Source organism: Delphinus delphis, chromosome 11 (assembly GCF_949987515.2).
Source record: "Delphinus delphis chromosome 11, mDelDel1.2, whole genome shotgun sequence".
Taxonomy (NCBI): Eukaryota; Metazoa; Chordata; class Mammalia; order Artiodactyla; family Delphinidae; genus Delphinus; species Delphinus delphis.
The window spans coordinates 33,423,768-33,436,100 of record NC_082693.1 but is presented as its reverse complement, the minus strand read 5'-3'; positions in this window follow the sequence as shown (position 1 = coordinate 33,436,100).

The window sequence follows — 12,333 nt, the reverse complement described above, 5'->3', positions numbered from 1 at the left end:
GATGACATCTTAAATATATACCACTCTAATTTTACCCAAGCTAAATAATTGTATGTTATTATAATAATACACACCATTACTAGGTAATAATAGGGTTGCATTCATATACTAAGCATTTTGCAAGTGGTTACCATCAAATTTGCAAAAAGCTTGCTGCCTCCATTTTCACATGCTCATGTGTACAACTGAATTTTCCAAACTCCTTAGAAAAGTCACAAAGGTATGTGATAACTGAGAAGAAGAGAGAGGTGAGGGAGTTTTGCTGTTTGCAAAAGGATAGTGGTTTATGAAAACCAGTGTGGATTTAGGAGTCAGACTAATCTGGATTTGAATCCTAGCTCTTATTTACGGAGCTGTGTGACCTTGGGCAAGCGACTGATTGAACTACTCTTTCCTAATCACTAAGAATGGTGATAATAATACCCTTCAGAAAACTGATGCAAAGATTAAGCCAGAATAATGTATGTGAAAATACCTCACATCACACTCGGAAAATAGTACTTGCTCATAAATATTTAGCTTTCTTCTTTGTGTAGAGTGAATTCTTTGCTTAAAATTCATAGCTGATGCTGGGGAGCTTGGAGCACTTTGCACCCCTCTCCCATTTTCCCCACATTCTCCAGGTAGCCAGGCCCCATCCTCACATTTCTGCCCTCCATTCTTCCCTTATTCTTCAGATCAAATAAAACTTTGGTCTCAGATAACTGAGATTTCAAGGAGTTAAAAAGGGGTACCTTCCTACAGACAAGCAACATGATTTTAGGATAGCCTAGATTTTTGGCTCACCTTGGTATCCTAAAGCAGAATGAGGTAGAGGAAGTGGTCTGTGAGGTCTTGAATCCAGAAAAGATAAAACACAAGCGGAAAAATCTGAGTTGCTTCGCTTTGGACACAGGTGTGGTAACTGGCTCAGGGGAGACTCAAGGAAAATGCTGTCTGTTAATCTAACTAGATAATTACAAAGATGCCTTCCTTGCAGGGAACTCACAGGTCTTTAATATCAGAAGTTCCAGTTGTACTAAGAATATATTTGCCCTACTTTAGAAGCTCTGGAACTCTCTCAGGCCATTAAAGGGAGCAAAAACTTTAAAACTGAAAACTCTTCATATGTTTCCCTTTAGGATGCATTTAGTTCAATAAATGAAATGTAATTTACCTGGAAGATTTATTATGCATTTCCAAAACGTAGACATTTACTCTCTCCTCATCACCAGGATTAGGCACAATTATGTCATTAACCTTCCAAACATTCCTTTTGGACGGAGGTGAATTTCCTAATAACCATTATGGTCAAGCTGAGGTCAGAGGTAAACAAAAGGTTAAGTATCACAGAGTCTAGGGTCATATAACTTCAGAGGCAAAAACCACGATTGGAATCTAGGTTCTCCAGCTAATTACCTCACTGCCTTCCCAGCTGGTGTGTCTCCCCTGATACCTACAGAGACCTTTAGTTCCTGATGTGCACAGATCAAGAGGAGAGCTAAAAAGAGATGGAAATATGGTCAAGAGACCATGGACAGAAGGAAAGTCTCCTTAGCCTGCTTCATCATGGTGATGGCCTGCTTATTAGGGACAAAGCATACACAGCCAGAGCTTTATAAAGAAAAATCTAGATCAAATGAGTGGGTATATTCAACATGGCAACCAACGTGAAGCCGAGCAGCATCAACCAGTGCAGAGAAAACAGGAGGTTCTTGCGACCGAACTTTTTCCTGCTCTCTACCTAGGAAATAAGCAGAAAATCCCTTTCCTCGTAATATGTGAATTATCCAGTTTGCAGCTCAGATCCTAAGTTTACAAAGTTAAAATAACTGAATTTGCTGAGATTCTACTGCATGTGGTATACTGTACTGTGCTGGATGTTTTATATCCATTTTTAATTTAATCTTTGTATTAAATAAAATGATCAGACCATCCCCCCCACCCCCGCCACTTAGACCATTCACCTACAACTTCTGACAGCCACCTTCAGCTGGGATTGATTTCTTTGGAGTGAAATCATTTCAACCTTGGGAATTAGTTTGCCTCTTCCTATGCATGCACATAGGAAGTGTGCACATTTTCATTTGAATATTCTTAACACAGAATAAGTTATGGGAATGAGAAAAACTCAATTTCCCATTTCTACCCATAAGGGCTACTCTTTTGATGCAAATAAATCAGACAATAAAACTTGAAGATATTTAGATGGCTTCCCGTCTCAAACATACTTAGTACCAATATGTAAGAAACAATTTTCTGAAAAAGTGTGAAGGAAATATCTATTGGTAAATTCTGTTTGAGTGTTGCAGAACTGATTTAATTCTGCAAAGTTTTTGGCTTTAATAAAATTATAAAATGAAGAAATAGCTGTACAATATAGCAATGTTGATTTAGGTATGTTTGATCTTATTTTTCACCTTTGTCTTTTTAAATTTTTTTAATCTAGCTTGAGTCAGTTACACAGGGATTAATCAATGAAGCCTTTGTCTGGCTGTTAGACTTATTTGTAACTAAACATGATGTTATAGGTGAAGTACAAGCAAATATCTTCAAGCATTTTAATGCAGAGCCAGAGAAGGGAGAGTTGGATTGGGAGGGACTGGAAGTAGAATGATTTAAGGTAATAGGACACATGAAATATCTAATCAACAAAGGAGTCATTCCATACTGTTAAAATTGAGACAGAATGTTCTAAACTCTTGCAGAGGGTTCAGAGGAAAGCAATGTATACAGATATAAATATACGCACACATTGAATTCTCACAGCAATCCCGAGGTAGATACTGTGATTATCCATATTTTTCTGATGAGAAACTGAGGCACAAAAAGATTAAGTAACTAGTTCAAAGTCAGTTAGTAAGAGTGAGAGCTGGGATTTGAACCCTGCTAGTTTGACTTCCAAACTCAACACTCAACTGTTGCACAGAAGTGCCCTTTAAGAGATTAAAAGCAAGAATCTAGGAAGGAAATAGGATCATTTGTCCCAAAGAAGTGATAGATCAATTTAAATCTTGTCACACTGAAGGAAGACCTGGCAATTACTCTGTTAATTTTATCTGTATAGAGAGAAATTCCTTTGGAGTTGAGGAGAAAGGAGCCTGAAACCTCCCCTTCTACTATCTATACTCATCAAATTAACCATGTAATTGTCAAATGCTAAACCCATCTTGGTAGATATAGCCATAAAGTTATTCTCTAAAGAGAAACAGTTTTGTAAGCAAGCATCTTCCCATTCCCACTTCCACTGAGGACTTGAAAGCATCTCTGTGTGGCAGGCTGAGCAATTACCTCAGATCTGAAGTGAGGGACTCCAAACCCATGAGGAGACTCATCATGGCTACGTCAGAAATACCACTGGGAATTAGAAAAGCCCTGCACCCACCTGCTGCTACCATTTCTCCTTCCTCTAGTCTTAGAAGTGCCCTTGCTTTCCTCACTTTCTCCTCAGTCTCCCCTGCCTCCACCTGCCCTTCCCACATGGACATTTCCAAGGTTCTGGCCCTCAGCCACCATCGTGGATCCAGCCATCTATCATAAAGCAATTCTAATTGTAAGTCTCCAGCCTGACCCCTCCCCTGACTTCCAGACCCCTATTTCTAACTTTCTACTGGACAGTTCATTCATTTGTCCAGAAAAGGACTCATATGCTTCTCCCTCAAAGAAACAAAAATTCCCATGTCAGTGATTGTAGCTAACAACCATCTTCTCTGTCATCCAGCACTCCCCAGTACTTCCTAGCACATCCCACATTCACCTAATGCTGATTTCAAGATCTTCACTTTTTTTTCCCTTCCTCCCTTCATATTACAGCCTGCCTAGATTTCCAGCTCCCAGCAAGTCACCCAGCCCCTGGAACTGTGCTGCCCAGTACTGCAGCCATGAGCCACATGTGGTGACGAGGTCCTTGAAATGTGCCTCATCTGAAATGAGACATGCTGTGAGTATAAAGACACACTGCATTCCAAGACTCAGTAGGGAAAAAAGAATATAAAAGATCTCATTCATAACTTGTATATTGATTGCATGTTGAAATTATTATATGTTTAATATATTGGGTTAAAATACTAAATTATCTCACCAGTTTCATTTTATATATTTTAATGTGGCTGCATAATGGCCTCCCAATGATATCAACATCCAAATCCCTAGAACCTGTGAGTATTTACCTAACAAGGCAAAAGGGACTCTGGAGATGTGATTAAGTTAAAGATCTTGAGGTGGGAAAATTGTCCTGGATCATCCGGTTAAGCCTAATGTAATCACAAGGTCCTTATTAAAGGGAGACAGAGGGAGAGTTGACTACAGAAGATGCTATTACTACTAGCTCTGAAGGTAGAGGAAGGGGTCGTGACCCAAAAAATATAGGCAGTCCCTAAAAGCCAGAGTTGTCAGGGAAACAGATTATCACCTAAAGACTCCAGAAGGAAAGCAGTCCAGCCAACACCTTGATTTTAGACTTCTGACCTCCAGAACTGTAAGAGAATAAACTTGTATTTTTTAGGCCCCTAAGTTTATGGTAACTTGTTACAGTAGCAACAGAAAACTAATACATGTGGCTACAAGGAAATTTAAAATTACACCTGGCCACACTTTGTTGCTCACATTATATTTCCATAGATAGCACTGCTCGAGAATCTTCTTCTCCCTGTCAGTCCATCGCCCTGCTAGGGTGATCTTGTGCTGTCACTCCTCTACTCAAATGCTGTCAGTGGCAATACAGGTGAATAAAATGAAGCCCAAATTCTTATTTGACTTTCAAATATCTCTCCTTCACTTGACATTTTCCAGACTTTGCAGTTTCATCAACACTACACCCGCTAAACACCTGATCTTTCAACCATTCTGGCCTACTTCGGTTGCCACAAATTTTCCTTATTTTCATGTTTTTGCCGCCTTTTCCTAGATGTTCCCTCTACTCTAAATGCATTTTATTTTCATTTACGCCCATCAAAATTCTGTCCATCCTTCAAATTTTGGTTTAAATCCCAATTCTTCTATGTAGCCAGCCTTTCACAACTCCCAACAGGAGGTAATTTCGCTCCACCATTTGTCTCCTATTGCGTGTTATCCCTTGTATCAGAGCTTTATTGAAATCTGACTTAGAGATGGTCCTGCACTGGGGTGTTTCCCAAGGCAGGGGCCCGCCTTACCCATGCCGGTTGTCTGCGTTCACCAAGGGTGTCCTTCCTGTGCCAGTGACATCAGTGCAGAAATTTCAGGATTGGGGCTCCACAGCTAGCTGGGGTGCTAAGGATTGATTTGCGGGCACCATGGAACTATTTGAAGAGGGGTTCCCAGGAAAAGAATGGGACTTTCTTTGCAAACTGGTGGAGACTCAAAGCTGGTGAGATTTGAAATGAATGCCTCATTAGTATTCAACGGCCGGTGAAAGCTGGGACATACTGCAGACGAGAGATAGCCAAAAGAATCTGTGATACCACATAAAACATTAAATAGAAAAGATGTACCTCCTGAGGGCTTAGATATCATTCATGCCACCTCCTCATTGATAACAGAACCCCAACCAGAGTGCAGGTCTTCAGGCTCCTTATCCATCATCCATTCCAATTAGTCTATCTTGCACAGTAATTTTCTGTCGTGAGGCCTTTGAAAAGATTTTTTTTTTTATTTCCATGAAAAAAATGTTTTAATAAGCATTCATTTCGAACTTTATTCACTTAAAAATATATACTGGGACAAAGGGCCAGAGGAAAACTCTTCTTTAACTCCAACATTATAGGGTCCTGAATTGTGTTTGTAGGTGACGACAGATCTCTATTCCTAGTTCCCTGAGTGACACCACCTGTGCACCATGAGCATTCTGAAACATTTCCCCAAAGAACAATGTGTTAAATGTGTTAAATTATGCTACTTTCACCACCTTGTGAGAATCATAGCCCAGTGCTCCAGACCTAGAACTTCGGCCTTCAGATGGATCAGGTTGAAATTGTGCACGAACTTAAGAAAAGTATCTTACATTTATAGGGTCATATACAGGCTGTATTATTTTGTTTGACCCACAGGGTAACTTTGGAATGTGGGTAAAACATATATTTTCATCCCTATTTTACAGCAGAGGAAGTTTAAAGCTAGGATGTGGTAGAGGGGAAATTCAAACTCATGTTCTCACACATGATTAGAAAACATACCTTCAAATGTAAACAACTCAGGGACTGTTAGATTGAAAAAGAAGTCAAGGAATCATCTTGTTCAATACCTTGGTTTTACTGTAGAGGTAAGACTAGGAAACGCTTGCTTCCCCTCATCACTGAGCGTTTGGCCTTGCTGGTCCCACTTAATAAAAGCACTCTGCCAGCTGTCCCCACCCCCAACCCAAATCCTTACGTAGAGGCTGATTCTCATCCAGGAAGCCTTGCTTGACTTCCCTGACTAAGCCACATTCCCCTATTCAAGGCTCTGCCCAAACCATTAACTTCACAGCACTTCGCACTCCAATAATTTTACGTGTATTCATGTAGTTCTTTAATTATACAAGATTGTACAATCAGTTTTAATGTCTATCTTCCCCGCTAGTTGATCAGCTTCATGAAGACACCATTGCATCCCCAGCACCCCCTAGAATGCTAAATTTGAGTAACAATTTACTAGATACATTTATTTATCTTTTACTCATGTCTCCTGACTCTAGTCCAATTCTTTTTATCTATTTCACTATGGAAACCTGAGTTAACTCTTCTCTACTTATATTAACAAATTGGTCAGAACCTTAAGGGAGTATTCTGTTCAAAATAGAGTTTCTTAATTAAGAGAAAGTGAAAATTCCACACACAAACTAAAAGATAATGTATCCCCTCTCCTACAGCCCTGGTCCCTTATGCCTAATAGAACCTGCCTGTCGAGAAAATCTGGTTCATTAATCTTGTTATCCCAGATGTAGCCCAAGTATCTCAGGCTTCATTAAACGGTGAATAGAGATAGATCCACGCCACTGTTAATAGCACTTGTCTTTGACTCCAAAAGGTGTGGAAGCTTAATCTCCCTTCAGTCACAAATATGTGAAGGAATCTTCAGGACAAATATACCTGGCCATAGCTCTCCATCACTATCAGGTCACCCAGGACCACACAAAATCGCATGGAAGACAACTCTGGGTCAGAGATTCTGCTTCTGTAACACTGCTCCCTGAAAATTCTGTCAGTAAAACTGGTGTATCACATGACAGCTGAGTGAGAGACTATTCTTTCTGTATCAGCTTCAGTTTGGGGCCAAGTCATCTGGCTTGACCGTGGTCTTCCTCTCGACAGGCTGACTCTTTCCCAGGGTGCTTGAGTTGGAATGGGTTCCATGACTGTCAACTGCCATACTTCTCCCCTCTGACCTCTGGGCCAGCGCTGGGTCCGACTCTGTAAGCCAGCCTTCTCTTCCACTTTGGTGAGCTCTCTCTAGAGGTCTTCTGGGTCTCTAAATGGTGCAACAGCAAACTCCATCTTGGTTACCCTAGTCAAACAGATTTTGATCAGCCTGGGTCAAGTTCACATTTCTCCCCTGTGGGTTCACTGAGGCAAGAAAATGTAACCATGAGGAGAACTGTACCCCAACTCCAGTCACCCCAACTTCTACCCTGTTTGGATTAGAGCAGATAACTAATCCTCTAGGTGTTAGAGACACTTGAAAATCTAACTAGAATAGGGGGAAATATCACAAAATCTGCAATAAGAGAGACCTTTACTTAAACTCCAACTCTATCATTTACTACCTAAATTACCTCAGGCAAATTCTTAACCTCTCTGGGCCTCAATTTCCTTATCCATTAAATGGAGATCAAAATACCTATCTCAAAAGGTTGGAGAGAATATTAAAAATGAAACACTATACATAAAATGGTGTGGCACAGAGAAAGGGAAACAGACATTACTGCCCTACAACTTTCCTTTCAAAGGCATTAAGCCTAGAATGAAGAGAGAGAAAGGACAGGCATGAAAGAACGGGAGGAAGAGTTTAGGACCCAATACTAGTGTTCATAGGTTTACACAGTACAAGAATTATTTCCCAAAATATATTCACATCTCACCATCAGTTTGGCATTCATGCTTCCCTAGGGATTGGCTGATGCAACTACTGATATCGATCAACCCATTCTTGGGAAAATTGAGGCACTAAGGAAGTGACCTTCCAGGTTTGCCCAGGAAGTCATTAGAAGTGCGAAGTAAAATTAACCATTAAAGTAAAAGAGAAAAACATCCACAGGAGCTAAATCTTCAGGCTTCTTGAGAAGAGCAGTCTAATAGCTGCTCTTTACTTAGAGCCTACTGCATATCAGCCACTCTGCTAGGTGCTTTATGAAATCTTTTTATTCAACAAATATTTGTGGAGCATTACCCATAAGCCAGGCACTTTACTAGACACTGGAAATATAAATGATAAGCAAAAGAAACAAGGTCTCTATTCTCATACAGTCCTGCATAAGAGCCAAACACCAATCAAATAGACACAGAAGTAAGTGAATAATTACACACTGTGCTAAGCACTATGAAGGAAAGTTACACAGTGTGATTAGAGTGTACAACGATGTGTAAGGGACAGCTTCCCAGCAGAAGTGGCATTTGAGCCAAAATCTAGAGGATGAACTAGGGGACCAAGAGAAAGAGAAGTTTTCAGCCAAAGGAAACAGCAAGTGTAAAGACTCTGGGGCAGGACAGAGCATGCAACAGTCAAGAAACTAAGTCCATCATAGCTTGTACACAGAGAGGGAAGAATAAGGTCAAATGAGTCTAGAGAGACCCTGCAGGGACTAGTATATCACCTTGGAAACTATAGGCTTTATCCTAAAAGCAACAAGAAGTCATTGACTCAAGCAATTAATTAATCTACTGAGTATTTCTAGATTTTTCTGGGATATCATCCACCGTAAACATCTACATAATATACAGTATAGAATTCAAATCCACTAGACCACTAAATAAATACATTCTGCATCTGATTCACAATCCAATAGGCTTTGTAATTTAACAGCTGCCAGATAGGCCTAAACCTTTTATCCACAAACTCTAGTGCAGACTTTTAGAATCAAACAGGCATGATGTTACACATGTTATGCCGCTCAACACATGGGTTCAGCAGTGATGGAAAACTTATTCATGATGCTAAGACAGATCACCGCTTCTCACATGTTATTGTAAAAGTAAGACGTTCTGAGATAAAAGCTGAATTGTGGCTTCAAGGGTCTCAAGACAGCCATGTCTGCACCATGCAACATAAGCAATCTGGAAGTTCACATGGTGAGAATTAGGCATTTCTCACTCAGTATAAACTGTGAAGTGCACTTGAAAATAGAATTTTCTATTAAAATTAGCATGTTTTTTCATACTTGGCCAGCAACCGCCATCTTGTTACAAAGTCACATTATTTACAGCATGAAGATTATTGAAATGGGCTGATGCTCTGATCTCCATGAACTGTCACAGGCTTAGGAAGACACATCAAGTTCTTCTCGGCTCTCTGTACAATGATGAGATGGTGTAAGATCAGAACACGGTTCATCAGAAGACTGCTTTAAGGCAAAGTTGGGGAAAGTAGAAGGTTAAGTAAAGTTTCCAGATACAAGAAATGTCACAATGAGTCCATAATTTCTTAAAACTTTTCATCTCCCACCCCATATGCCAGGGATTGCAAACATTTTCAGTGTTTTCAAGCCCAGTTATCATTTGTTGCATTTACTAATATTTTTCTTTTTCTCTTAAATTCACTTAATTTCTCCTATGTTCACTTCATGAGGGGCATGCCACTTTTAAAATTAAAAATGAGTTTAATTTAAAATTTTTCCGTTTCAAGAAATTTAGATACCTTTAAGGTAAGCAAAAATACCCTAGGATTTTTGCCAAAGTAGAGTCAAGTAATCACTGTTTTTTTATCTTGGTCAGACTAAGGACTCTGGACAAAATACACAAAACTTACAAAGGATGGAGGAGAAAAAAAAATTCTGTGTCAAATATTTAGGGTCCACTGTTTTCAGGATCATGAATACATGAGTTCTTATGAAAAATACATGTCATTGTTTAGTTAATTCCTAATTTCTGAACTGGCAACACATACATGTCTTTATATTTTTCCTGTTCACCTTTTGGCCATTATGATGATTATTACTGTTTCTTTCAGAATATTGATAATGGAAAGGAAAGCAATAAAATGGAAATAAATGTCTTTGGTATCTTAACAATTCTTGCGACAATTTAGTCAGAGAGGATACAAACTCTCCACTTCAAGGAGATTTCTGCTTATTCTGAACATGGTCACTTTTCATGCTCTCCCTGTTCATCGTTAACACATCTAATGAAGACCCTGAGCTGAATCTCCTTGGGGTTTGGAGCAGACACAACAGCACAAGAAATGTTAACAGCTGAACCGCCAGCACACTTATAATCTATAATATATATAATCTATACAACACAACTCAACCTAAAAACGTGTGTGATGTCGTGGAAAGAGCACTGACTCTAAGTCAGGAAAGCTGGGTCTGCAGCTCTGCCTCTGCTAGGAAACTGACTCATGATCTTTGATAAGTGAAGATTCAGGGCAAATTCCCTCCAGCTTTCACAACTATCCCAAGTAGAATGAGACCTTCTCAGTACTTCTCAAGCACCATTCCCATCTCTATCATTGGGTCTATAGTAATTTGTTAACCTACAGATGTCTCCCAATTCACCTCTAGCCCTCACCCCCCATACCACTGTTAGTTTCCTTGGGAACAGAAATAAATCATTCATTTTTATCTTCTTAGTGACTTGAATGGTGCTTGACATACTGAAGGCTTTCAACAAGTGTTCACCGCAGACATGTATCATCATGAGTGTCATCTCTGCTTTATCCAATTATGACTCATTTTTCCTCTCTAAATATCCCTGGCACCCCTTCAGGACTTGTTTTCCTATAGAAGGTATTCTGATTGTTACTGGATAATAAGTTGCCTTATTATGATTATCTTAAACAAGTAGAAAATTTAGCACTAACTTTGAGATATCAAATTCCTTTTGATCATTTAACAAAGATGGGTTCTTAAATGAACTTGGCTAAATGAATTCTCACTCCCCAGCAAAATAAGTGTGGCAAGCAGCCACAATGATACTTCATACCCCACAGGCTCTTCCAGAACCTTGAGGCCCCCTATCAAAAAGTAGAATCTATGCTTCCCGCCCTTGAAGCCGGGCAGGAATTTGTGACTACTTTGAATAACAGAGTACAGGTGAAGTGATGCTCTGTGATTTCCAACTTAGTGTATAAAAGACAATACAGCTTACCGGCTCTCTCTTAGGATACACGCTGTTAGAACCCAGCCACCATTCTGTGAGGAAGCCCAAACCACATGGAGAAAGCCACGTGGGGAGGAAGCAAAGCCCCCCACCCTCAGTCCCAGCCGACAACCAGTGCCTGTTTGCTAGGCATGTGAGTCATCTTGGAAGCAGCCCTTTCTGCCCTCAGTCAAGCTGACACTGCATGGAGCAGAGACAAGCCTTCCTCACCACGCTCTGCCCAAGTCACAAATTCATGGGCAAAATAAATGATTGTTGTTTTAAGGTGGTTTTAGGGTGGTTTGTTATATGACAAAAGGTAACGGGAACAGCAGTGCTATGGTAGGAGTTAACCAGGATGGCTCATCTTGCTCTCTCATTGATTCAAAGAGAGACTCAATTTCCATGCATTCAAACACTCCCCATCTTAAAAGTGTTTGTCATGATTTAAAAGAATGTAATAAAAATAAATAAACCCACCAGAGTACAGATTCACTTTTGAATAGAGTCTTTGGCATGCAAAAGCTTTTCCTGCTTTATTTCCTACTATTTGGGGTCCTAACGTAGTAAACTTCTCCAGTTTTACAAACCTTTATATTTTTTACCCCTATTTTTATTTCTATTTATAAACAAGTCCATGCCTGAGTTCACCTCTTGTTTTAATACTTTTTAGTCACAGCCAGTAATAAACAGTACACATTACTTACCATTCTGTTTTCCAACCACTTCTCCAAGAGGTAGAGGCTGCATAGGCACTTAGTCTGCCTTCTGAGTTATTACAGATAATGGTTTTACCAAATATTTTGCCACTACGTAAAATGAGTCACTGCTTTTCCAGTTTCTGATATCCATTTCCTTGATGCCCAGCTCTTGCCAACCTCCACCCAACCATCAAGCCAGTTTCACATCTTTTAGGCTTTGTTAAAGAAGAGCATCACTTCGAGTCGCAGTATGTATATTAATTATGGTAACGCTACCTGTATACAAATAAAATCTCAGTGGCTTAACCAGTGATGTGCTAGTAAAATGACTCCCCAAGACAAAAGCTCTGGTTTGTGGCATTTGCCAATTTCTGTGCTGTAAATGTTCCAATCATGATGATTTG